The sequence below is a fragment of the Sinocyclocheilus grahami genome, unplaced genomic scaffold (assembly GCF_001515645.1).
Source record: "Sinocyclocheilus grahami isolate Dianchi unplaced genomic scaffold, SAMN03320097.WGS_v1.1 scaffold473.1, whole genome shotgun sequence".
NCBI lineage: Eukaryota > Metazoa > Chordata > Actinopteri > Cypriniformes > Cyprinidae > Sinocyclocheilus > Sinocyclocheilus grahami.
In genome coordinates, this window is record NW_015505652.1 from 2,184,208 (window position 1) to 2,196,540 (window position 12,333).

A 12,333-nucleotide genomic window follows, 5' to 3' on the forward strand; every position below is an offset into this window, starting at 1 on the left:
GTCAGATAAGATCACCTTCATGCTTTAATATGGTATATTTGCGGTGTTTGCTGAATACAAAAATGTATAAAATGTTTGTGTGTTTTGTCTGACAAAAAGAAAGGGAGCTGGGGGCCTTAACAGAGGTAAATTTGTCAAATTAGAAATCATGTGAGTAACTGCAGTAATACTGAATTCTGTTTTCGCTCACAGCTGATTTGATTGGACTATGGAGGGATGAGTCTGCAGTCACTGCTACTGTCTCAGGACACTACCTTCCCCTTCAGGAGCACTGCAGTGAAACATACTGTGTGTGTATGTGTCTGTGCTGAATTTACTATCTCTCCATTCTCTCTTTGTCTCACTGTTGCAGAGCAGTGATTGTTCCATGATGCTGCATTGCTGAAACTTTAGATGATTGTTGTGTGTATAGAATATGTTGGATGCACAAGCAGTGTAGAACTAGGAAGATGTTATGAATGTTTTCATAACATCCTACTGTCTTCATCTGTTTGGAATATGCAGGCAGCATGTACCATGTTTACATTTAAATATATATATTTTTCCCCCCAAATTATTACTCATTATTGCTTTGTAGTCACTGAAGATTTACTAGATTGTCTCTAAAGCTCTAAATTGTTAAAAATAACTAAATATGAGAATAGGAATTGCTTTCAAATGAACTGGTTTACGAGAACAATGTGAACTATGAGAGTAAGAGCACACAGTGTTTATTTGGCTCGGGTCTGTCTAGTTGGCAGGGAAGTCCCCCCCAAATTATTACTCATTATTGCTTTGTAGTCACTGAAGATTTACTAGATTGTCTCTAAAGCTCTAAATTGTTAAAAAATAACTAAATATGAGAATAGGAATTGCTTTCAAATGAACTGGTTTACGAGAACAATGTGAACTATGAGAGTAAGAGCACACAGTGTTTATTTGGCTCGGGTCTGTCTAGTTGGCAGGGAAGTTGCACATGCAATTCAAGGTGAGGTTAAAAACAGTGATCCAGTGTTTACTTGGGGGGGAAAAGTGGCTTGTTAACTGAACAGCTACACTATTTTTACAACAGCTGAGCTAACACTGCTGACAATGCAGTTTTACTTATTATTCCCCAACCTTCATAGCCTATGAAATGCTGTCTGTTAAATCACTCACTGACTGGGCAGCAGCTTAGCTTCCTTAGGTTTCAGACAGAGCCTATGTCTGTGTCTCTTTTTTGTGGTTATTTGTTTATTGTGTCCACCTTCCCTCAGATGTCCTTGGTCCAGCCAGCATCCTTGTTCTACTCAACCCCTCCCTTTTCCATTGACCGTGGTAAGTGGGTCAGAAATGTGCTCACACACTTTAGAACTGTGCTGCTCGTTGTTGGCCTTGAGCCACCAGACGTGTTTACCTTGCCAGACCACTATAGTAGTACTATAACCTTCACTTACAGAAAAACATTGAGGCCTGAGAGCTCCATTAAGAGCTCCATATCTCCATGACGATAGGACTTTCGATTTTTGCTATTTAGATTTAGTTCTACTCATTAAGTCTGAGAACGCACGCAGCTGCCAAGCCTTAAGTTCAATTACAAACTCTCGCCTGCCATCTTTATTCTTCTTGTATTTTCTCCCTCTCTTTCTTCCCACATTCGCTCGCTCACCCCTTTTCTTGATGTTCCCTGTTGTTCTTGAACTGCTTGAACTTTATTAATGTTAACATGACTGTATTATTAAATGCCCATCATGGGATTTTACAAAGGATTTGTTATTCATTTAATTCATATTGCATACTTCCGTTCACATGTCCCGACATGACAGGAGTTTGGATATTAAAAGATTTTGTTCACAATTATGTATTTCAATATTTACAAGTCTGACACAGCAATGAGAGTAAATTGGTCAGACATAAGCTATTTGTCTTGGCCAGTGTTTATGTTTTGCCGTTTTTCTTGGTTTAGTCACGTTTTGTATTTTGGCAAATAATTTTTACATTTGTGACCCTGGACCACAACACAGTCATAAGAGTCAATTTTTCAAAATTGAGATTTATACATCATCTGAAAGCTTTCCACTGATGTATGGTTTGTTAGGATAGGACAATATTTGGCCGAGATACAACTATTTGAAAATCTGGAATCTGAGGGTGCAAAAAAATCTAAATATTGAGAAAATCGCCTTTAAAGTTGTCCAAATTAAGTTCTTAGCAATGCATATTACTAATCAAAAATTAAGTTTTAATATATATTTACATTAGGAAATTTACAAAATATCTTCATGGAACATGATCTTTACTTAATATCCTAATGATTTTTGGCATAAAAGAAAAATCAATGGTTTTAACCCATACACTGTATTTTTGGCTATTGCTACAAAATATACTCTAGCGACTTTTGTGGTCCATGGTCACATTTGTCAATATTTTGTCATGTCATTATTCATTAACTCTGATTTAGTCAACAATACATTTAACACTTTAACTAGAACTGCACAAATAAACTAAACATTCAAACATTTTGTATATTATTTATGCATTATACAGTATATATTATATTTAGTCATGTATCCACATTTAATAACATAAATTAAACATTTATTGCAAGTTTATCATTACTCCCAGAAGTAGCAATGTTTACACTCTAAAAAATGCTGGGTTAAAAAGGTACAAACCCAGCTATTGGGTTAGAACTAGAACTGCACAAATAAACTAAACATTCAAACATTTTGTATATTATTTATGCATTATACAGTATATATTATATTTAGTCATGTATCCACATTTAATAACATAAATTAAACATTTGTTGCAAGTTTATCATTACTCCCAGAAGTAGCAATGTTTACACTCTAAAAAATGCTGGGTTAAAAAGGTACAAACCCAGCTATTGGGTTATATTTAACCCAGCATTTTTTAGAGTGTAGGAAAACAATACGTGACATTTGGTGTAGAACAAATGCAACTCCATGTTACATAATCCAAGCCTTATTATCCCTTTTCTAAATCCTTAGATGACTAAAATTCCTTAGATTACTGTTGGAATATTTGTTTGTCCAAATCTCAGTGGTGTGTTCAGATTTCATGCCTCATTGAAAGGTGTCCTAAATCTATCAGTTCTCAAAGCAGCAGTAAAGATCAAACTGGCACTCCTGGGTTTAAGCAAACCATACAATGATCAAATCAATCAAACCAAAGCTGATTGTAGAAATTACACACTCAATGAAACTAGAAATGCTTTCACTGGCATTTGAAGAGTTCAACAGCCCAACCATTGGACACACTTGTGCTTGTCATCAGCCATTTACGCAATGAGTTACAGCATTGGCCACTTCCTGTCCAACCAAATAAATCAATGTTCAATAGGGGGGCCAGCCATGTCTATGGTTACCCAATACAGACGTCACTCACCATCTCAGAGAGGGTGAGGTCAGATCATGTGGTGTGTGGTTATGTAATTCAGGATGCCACATGTGCACAAACACAGGAAATGCTTTCTCAAATGTGGATCGGTGTACACTGAAGTAAATTCATTTTGAGCGTTGATTCAATGTGATACATAATGTATATTTCATAAGCACATTTTATTAAGCTAAAGCCACCTCATTGTCTCAGCATTCATTTTAAAGCATTGTAATAGCAATAACATGCCATAAATGCAATCATAATTCCAATTAAATTTAAAATAACACAGAGAGATGATAGGCTGTACTCAACATAGAAAGCCATGAAAAAAGCTGATAACAATGTGAATGAAAAAAACGGGTAATCATTTTCTGCTGCTATCATGTGGTAGTTAGGAGGCACTTCTCTCAAAGCGCTTTCACCACCTCTTCATCCTTCTTTCCTTTAATGAAGCCAGTCCCTGAGCATTCACTCGATATGAGAGCCTCTAAATTAGGTTGTGTCTGTGAGTAGGTCTAGTTTAGTGAGTTAGAAATGGAGAAGGAAATAATAGCTGTACTCCTCAATAGCCCTGAATTTTGATGAAGAGCGAGGCCACACTCAAATGCATTCTGGTCTTTAATGTTATTATTCAGGTCCTGTTCACTCGCACACCTTTGGCAAAGAACACATCTCTGTTGTAGATGGATTATTAATATGAATAACAGGTAACGGGTTTTAATATTTTCTCATAAAAAATATATTTTGGTGCTTGATGCTGCGGGTGCTTGCGGTGCGGTAGATAAGGTGTTATCTAAGAAATTGCTTGCTGGCAAAATCTAAAAAAGTCTTATTTATCTCTTTTTATCTTCCCATACATAGGCTAGTAAATCACATTGCTCCTCAACAAGCAGCACAATTTGTTGTGAGATGTAAATTGTGCACACCGAATTTTAATATATGCACAGTGTCCTAGCAAGTGTTGACATGATAAAGCACCAAGCAATAAAAGTTCTGTCATGTAAATCTTGTTTCTATGTCTGGTGTGTGATGGGTAGCCCCGCCAACTGTGAAATCTCATTGGTCCAAAGTCCTGCTTTTCATAACTATACATTACACATCAAATAGCTACTGATTGGCTGAGATTGAGTCACTTTGTAAAGTAGTTTTGCAATCACATGTACTTTTTGCTGCCTTCTGGTTAGAACATGGTGTTCTAATCATAATTACTTTATGTGCATTGTGCAATATTTATGTTTGCTCTTATAAAACCCACAAATTATGTACAATACACAGGAAGTTTTAAAGAGTTTTAATGCTATGTTCTATGACTAGGCCTATTTTTGTAATGTGATTTGTAGCCTTCATGCTCGACCCAGCATCAAAGGGCATCAGCTGATCTCATACAGGTAATGTAAACATTTAACTGCTCTAGTTACATTGAACCATTACCTGTTTGCTGAGTTGTGAATGAGATCAAACTCTGAAACTGCTTGAAGCCTGTGGCTCAGGGTCATATCTGTGCAAACTGTGCAACACGTGAGTCCCTTTGACTGACCTGGCTTCAGACTAACAGCAAATATTGGGCACCGTATCAATAAAGAGATTAACTTTTAACCAAAATTCGACTAGTTGAGAGCCTGGCACGTCTCTGTGACCCCTTATATCTCCTGTCGAGTCAAGGGAATTCGTGAGTTTGATAGAATCGTTCACCGATGGCAAGAAGCCAGCATGGTTTGGCCAAACTGTGATTGGATGAACGCGTGGAACGTGTTTTAGTAATGGAAAAGCCTGTTCATTTGCTTAGTCTTTGTTAACATGTAAAGCTGCTGCTTTGAAAAAGGACCAGAAAAACAGAGCAGCCTGGCCCTCGTATAAATGTTGCATTCCTGTTTGTGAATGCACACTGCATATTGTAGTAGTAGAAGGGAGGTATCAGATATCAGAGCAAGATAACTTCTTATGCTCTCATGATCATATTATGTGCTTTCTGAGAACTGAATGTCTAGTAAAACATGATTGAATAAAGACGAGATGTCATTTTTCATGACACAGTAGGCTGTATATACGGCCTTTAAAAGTATGAGTTCACATTTACAATTTGCGATTGTAAATAGAATTTAAAATAATTTTTATTTGGATTTTTAAAAAATAATAATAAGACTAGCATGTGACACATTAAGGTAGAAACTGAAATTTATATAATTAGTTTTAGAGATTCTTAAAAATTTCATGTTCTTTTCACTTAACATATAACTAGAAAATTTAGAAAAAAAATATATATCTTTTTTTTTAAGTGTACTTAGACTTTTATACCTTGCTGTTCACTTTTGTATTGGATTGTTTTGAAAAGATAATGACACTCAGTTGTGTGCGAATTGTTTGCACATGCTCACTTAGTTCAGACAGGCGTTATAGGCAATCAATGTGCTGTTATCTGCTTTAGCATTAATGACTATTTAAGCTGAGATTTATCATTTAGAAATCATTTTATGATGTCTTTCTCCATCCATCCTTCCATCTCTCTCTCTTTCAATGGAAAGTGTTGTTCATGTAGGCAAATATCTCTCACGGCGCTCCACTGTCTAAAGTTTCAAATGTCATCAAGCCATTAAATGTCACCATGTTTTAAGGCGAGACACTGCAGGTGAATAGGTTAAAAAACGAATAATTATCGCCTTACTTACCCAGCTGATTGATTACATTGATGATTGCAAACATTTTTTGTATTACAAGTTTTCTATAATGATAGGTTTAGAAATGCAAATGAGTAATTATTTAATTAAATATGTGCTAATTTGCATACATTTCTAGTACAAAAATCTAAACACTGGATGATGTCAGTTTCAAAATTCTTGTTTAATTTTTTTGACATATTAGAGTCAAACGTTTTTAACAGAGGGAATTTTGGGTATCTCTTTTTTCTCACTCCATAATTCAGAAAATGCTTAGAATGGACAGAAAACATTATATTTTCAAAATTTTGGGGGGAATAAAATGTTGTATATAATCAAGCAAATTATATATGAACAAATCCCTCTGTAAAAACCTTCAGGATATAGACAGGAATAAAAATGTGAAGTTTGGTGTGTGTAAGTGCTACTGAAGTGGAGATTTATGGCTCAGTGTAGGAGAAAAAAACTCATTGTGACATGTTAAACAAAACAGTGCTTTATTATGTCTACCTTCACCTTCTGTGTTGCAAAAACACGGCATAGGCCTATTTCTTGGAACACTGACCACGCTCACATGTTCCTCACTGTTGTTGCCTCAGACTGCTGGTGTAGGTGTTATCTGTTGTTGTTTTACAGTGCTGTATGTGAACATCTCCCCTCAGCTTTATAGTCTTGCTGCCCTTTCTCTTTGCTGCCCACATGTGCTTCAAGTTGCTATTATGACTTCCTCACATGCTCATTTAAGCAAGCATTAAATGTCTTCTAAAGTGGTTTACAGATGATAAGAATGACTTTCACCTAAGCATGTTAAACAAAACAGTGCTTTATTATGTCTACCTTCACCTTCTGTGTTGCAAAAACACGGCATAGGCCTATTTCTTGGAACACTGACCACACTCACATGTTCCTCACTGTTGTTGCCTCAGACTGCTGGTGTAGGTGTTATCTGTTGTTGTTTTACAGTGCTGTATGTGAACATCTCCCCTCAGCTTTATAGTCTTGCTGCCCTTTCTCTTGCTGCCCACATGTGCTTCAAGTTGCTATTATGACTTCCTCACATGCTCATTTAAGTAAGCATTAAATGTCTTCTAAAGTGGTTTACAGATGATAAGAATGACTTTCACCTAAGCAGATAATGTCTTTTTTATCTCATCCTGTCTGTCTTCTTGACTGACAGCAAAGGTGATAATATATCAAATTAGCATGAGCATTGGAGGATGTGTGTTTTTTTATTAATTGAATACCTTAATGCATGGATTCCCAACTTTTTTTTTTCAGCTTGAACCCTTTGACCTGAAATATTTGCTTAAAATGTAAAATAATCCCCCGGTTTCACAGACAAGGTTTAAGCCTAGTCCCAGACTAAAGTGTAAATCTGAGCTGTTTTAACTGAAAGAAACTTGCACTGACTGATCTTAAAATATATCAGTGCCTTTGTTTTGTCTCAAGATGCACGTTCTCTGAAATTTTACAGTGGGATTCAACTGACGTTCTTTGTTTTGAAAAGTATTATCTTGGAGAGTCTATGTGTTATTAACGATGCGCTTTAGTGAATTGCATTAAATGTTGAGGACCATTATCTCTTCATGTCGAGCAAATCCGGAGAAAATAAGGAAGTGAAGCGGAGAGAGAAACAATTGATTTGAGAGGGCTCTTTTAAGGATGGAGGACTTAAACAGAAAAGAGGGTGAGAAAGTGCCTCTAAAGTATTTTGAGGCAGTAAAAAAGAGAGATTATTCAAGGACACATGGGAAAGGAGAAAAGAGGTTAAATTAATCGATGCCAGTCCTCTCTTCTTTTTAAGATCTTCAGCTTTTAAATGCACCCATTTTTGAGCTCTATGTCATTCTATTAAACATTAAGCCAATTCATGCATAGAGAATCCCAACCTGTTGTTTGTATTTCAGGCATATAGTTCTGGCAGAGGACTTCTGCACCAGCTCTGTCCAGTCTTACTCCTACACACAGCTCCCAGTACACCTTGAGACATTATGTAGCCTGTTTTATCTTGATTTATCGTCTTATTTTGGGTTCAGAACACTCTGAGAGCCTTAGAGCTCATAGACGTCCTTTAATTTCTAAAGCTCACCCTGAATGTAACCTTCAGACAAACTTGTTGATATCAGTAGCTATAAGTGAAAATATAATTTGGGAGCTTTTCAAATGATGAAAAACACTTCAAATGTCTACACAAGTCAGTTTTTTGTTTGTTTCCCTTTGAGAATATTTTCAATTTGATCAAAATGTGGTCTTCACAAGTACAGACAATCCTTTAACCTTTGAGTCCTCAGAAGGTCTGTTTATGTGTAGAGGGTTTCAAAAGAAGTAATTCTCTTGTCATTCTCTGAAATTTTACAGTGGGATTCAACTGACGTTTTTTGTTTTGAAAAGTATTATCTTGGAGAGTCTATGTGTTATTAACGATGCGCTTTAGTGAATTGCATTAAATGTTGAGGACCATTATCTCTTCATGTCGAGCAAATCCAGAGAAAATAAGGAAGTGAAGCGGAGAGAGAAACAATTGATTTGAGAGGGCTCTTTTAAGGATGGAGGACTTAAACAGAAAAATGGGTGAGAAAGTGCCTCTAAAGTATTTTGAGGCAGTAAAAAAGAGAGATTATTCAAGGACACATGGGAAAGGAGAAAAGAGGTTAAATTAATCGATGTCAGTCCTCTCTTCTTTTTAAGATCTTCAGCTTTTAAATGCACCCATTTTTGAGCTCTATGTCATTCTATTAAACATTAAGCCAATTCATGCAGAGAGAATCACAACCTGTTGTTTGTATTTCAGGCATATAGTTCTGGCAGAGGACATCTGCACCAGCTCTGTCCAGTCTTACTCCTACACACAGCTGCCAGTACACCTTGAGACATTATGTAGCCTGTTTTATCTTGATTTATCGTCTTATTTTGGGTTCAGAACACTCTGAGAGCCTTAGAGCTCATAGACGTCCTTTAATTTCTAAAGCTCACCCTGAATGTAACCTTCAGACAAACTTGTTGATATCAGTAGCTATAAGTGAAAATATAATTTGGGAGCTTTTTGAATGATGAAAAACATTTCAAATGTCTACACAAGTCAGTTTTTTGTTTGTTTCCCTTTGAGAATATTTTCAATTTGATCAAAATGTGGTCTTCACAAGTACAGACAATCCTTTAACCTTTGAGTCCTCAGAAGGTCTGTTTATGTGTAGAGGGTTTCAAAAGAAGTAATTCTCTTGTCTAAAGACATTCCACATGATTTCTATTTACTTTGATAATGAATGACCTCCATTTGATAAAAATACTTTTATATCCAAACATATAGGCTCTGCTTACAGTAAAAACGTGACGCTTAAATCAGAGAAGATTTTCATGTTCTGTATGCTTGTGTTGTAAATGACTCACAGACACTTGTTAGGAAGGAAACAGTATCTTTTTCCCAGGTTGTTTGTTTCTTGTGCTCCATCCCTTGTTGTCACAAATAGTGTGAGACTGGTGGAAACGGGGTCATTGAGTGCTGTTCCCACATATGCAGTGTTCCTGTTTGACATTCCAGCCTGAGACAGGAGATGGACTCACAAACATGATGACCCAATCAGCACTTTCAAACAGGATGAACTTGGTGTATTATGCAATATGTGATAATATATCAAATTAGCATGAGCATTGGAGGATGTGTGTTTTTTTATTAATTGAATACCTTAATGCATGGATTCCCAACTTTTTTTTTTTCAGCTTGAACCCTTTGACCTGAAATATTTGCTTAAAATGTAAGATAATCCCCCGGTTTCACAGACAAGGTTTAAGTCTAGTCCCAGACTAAAGTGTAAATCTGAGCTGTTTTAACTGAAAGAAACTTGCACTGACTGATCTTAAAATATATCAGTGCCTTTGTTTTGTCTCAAGATGCACACCAGTAATGTTTTTTCTAAGGCATAAATTTCCTAATTCTTTGTTTTTTATAACTATAATCCCATTCAAATCCATAAACAAGTTAGGTCACAAGTAATCCAAAAGTAGTTGGAATACATCACCTAAAATGAGCAATGGAAATTACTGACTGTGATTTTCATCATGTAATTTGTCACCAGTAACAGACTACAACCCAGCCCATATGATGTATTACCTAAAGAAAAATGTTCTAGAAATTGTGTGCATCCATGATTAATGCTGTATTCATTCAAACCATGTATGCCCAGGTATATATTTCATTCAGCTGAAAAAGGCCACAGCCAAGTGAACACAGACAATCTTTGCTCTTCCCTTCCCCCACTCACTTTGTAAATCAGCACATCGCTCTTCCTCACATCACATCCAGGTTATGTAACACTGCTTCCTAGTTGCGCTGGAGACAGAATCTGCCCCTCTGTTCACCTTGGTGCCAGCCGTCCACCATCTCCTGTCTGAACGGGAGGGTAGACAGTGGAATTTACAAGAAGATTGATTGGTTGTTCTCTTCGCATGTGTGTTGAAGGAAGCATACAGATGACCAGATAGTATTATGAATGACAATTATTGTACAGTGAGTGCGCGATTGGGCTTTTGTGCAATTGGAAGGACACACATTTTCCTTGAAAGAGAGTTATTGTAAACACAAAGCAGCAGTGGGCATATGATAACAACAGTGACTGTTTGAGGATGTCATGGCCTTGCTAGAAAAAGATTATGGAATTGTTAGTCAGATTACATCTGATTTAAATTTTTTCTTTGTTTATTTGGTTATATTATGGATCATAGGTTTTCCTCCAACACTGACTTAACAAAATAAATAATCCTATGTAATTTTAATTACCACACTGCATATATAGTTTACATGCCCAGTTACGTCCATAAATCCTTTTGTTGGTCTCTGCTTACTTAATTGACTCTAATGAGCTCATTTCATTACAGACATTTTAATGAGTGCCTCATAAGGATAATATACCAGCCATAATGTTTTATTCGTCACTAAGAGTTCATGATCTATAACCATCCGCAGCACTGCTTGCAAATTTGTAGCTGTTTAAGGCTTGCTATTAAAACATTTATGCAATTTTCCACATGCAAATTTTTAACATTTTAAAATTCCACTTCGATTTGATTTATATATCTCAATTAATTAAAAGAAATTTATTTAATTGAATTAAAAGCCTGTTAATTCTCTAAACTAAATAAAAGCTTGCCCTCTGTAAGGGAAGAGATTCTTCTCATAAATGGGTTTAGGTGTGCACCACAGGGCTCATCCAGCCAGTATTGCCCGCTTCATTATCCAGTGGCCTGTGCACTCTGTGTACCTCTTTCAGGGCCAAACAAAGCATTGTGGGGTGCGTCATTACTGAGCTGAAAAATGTGCAGACGGCACAGAATGGCAAGCCCAGAAAAAACAGCAGAGTGAGGTTTTATCTCACCACTGGTGGCCATTCACATGGCAGCTACACAACATTCCTGCAGGCCTCATTAGGGTGCCACTTGTACCAATCTCGTGTCCCATCCCGCCTCCTTTTTATTTGTGTAGATCTCTTTTGTATTTTTCCTAAATTGTTTCTCAATAGCGTTTTCTTTTCATAATTAATACTACTTAATACATATATTACTCAAAGTATCTTAGAGTTTTCTCACAAACCTGCTTTAAAATAGAAGTGCCTACAAGTGTGTTATGCTGTTTTGCATATAGGTGAATATTTTGTGTCTCTATTGGGGTGCGGTTTGCATGTCTATATCAGTGTATATCTATGTGCTTTTGTGCATGTGCGCTGGACTGGATTGATTCATAGTAGTAGGACACAAAGAGGGTCTCTGTGGGGATTAGGCCTATTGGATTACAGAGCTGAGGGGGCATATTTCCTGTTCAGTTTGTGTTTGGATATGGAGAAGGGATGTGCTGGGGTATCAGGTGTCCTGTTTTTAGGATGAAAAGCATGTTCTCATGTTCGAAAATGCTTGATTCCCATTGTTGATGTTCGTCAGGCGGTTGGCGACAGTTTTTAATGTACTATAAATACTGAAGCACTAACTTGAGTGTAACAAGGGGGTATAAAAACACCGTAAATCATGACAGTGCTTCAGATCTGCCAAAATAAATTTTAAATCTTGGTTTGTGTCGGAGCCTTGAACTGGGTTTCACATTAACCTTTTAAAGAGCGAAAATGTAGATGTTCTCATACATGAGATTGATGGCTGGATAGACAGATATATGGATGGATAGATACACAGTGACACACACACACACACACACACACACACACACACACACACATATATATATATATATATATATATATATATATAGATAGATAGATAGATAGATAGATAGATAGATAGATAGATAGATAGATAGATAGATAGATAGATAGAT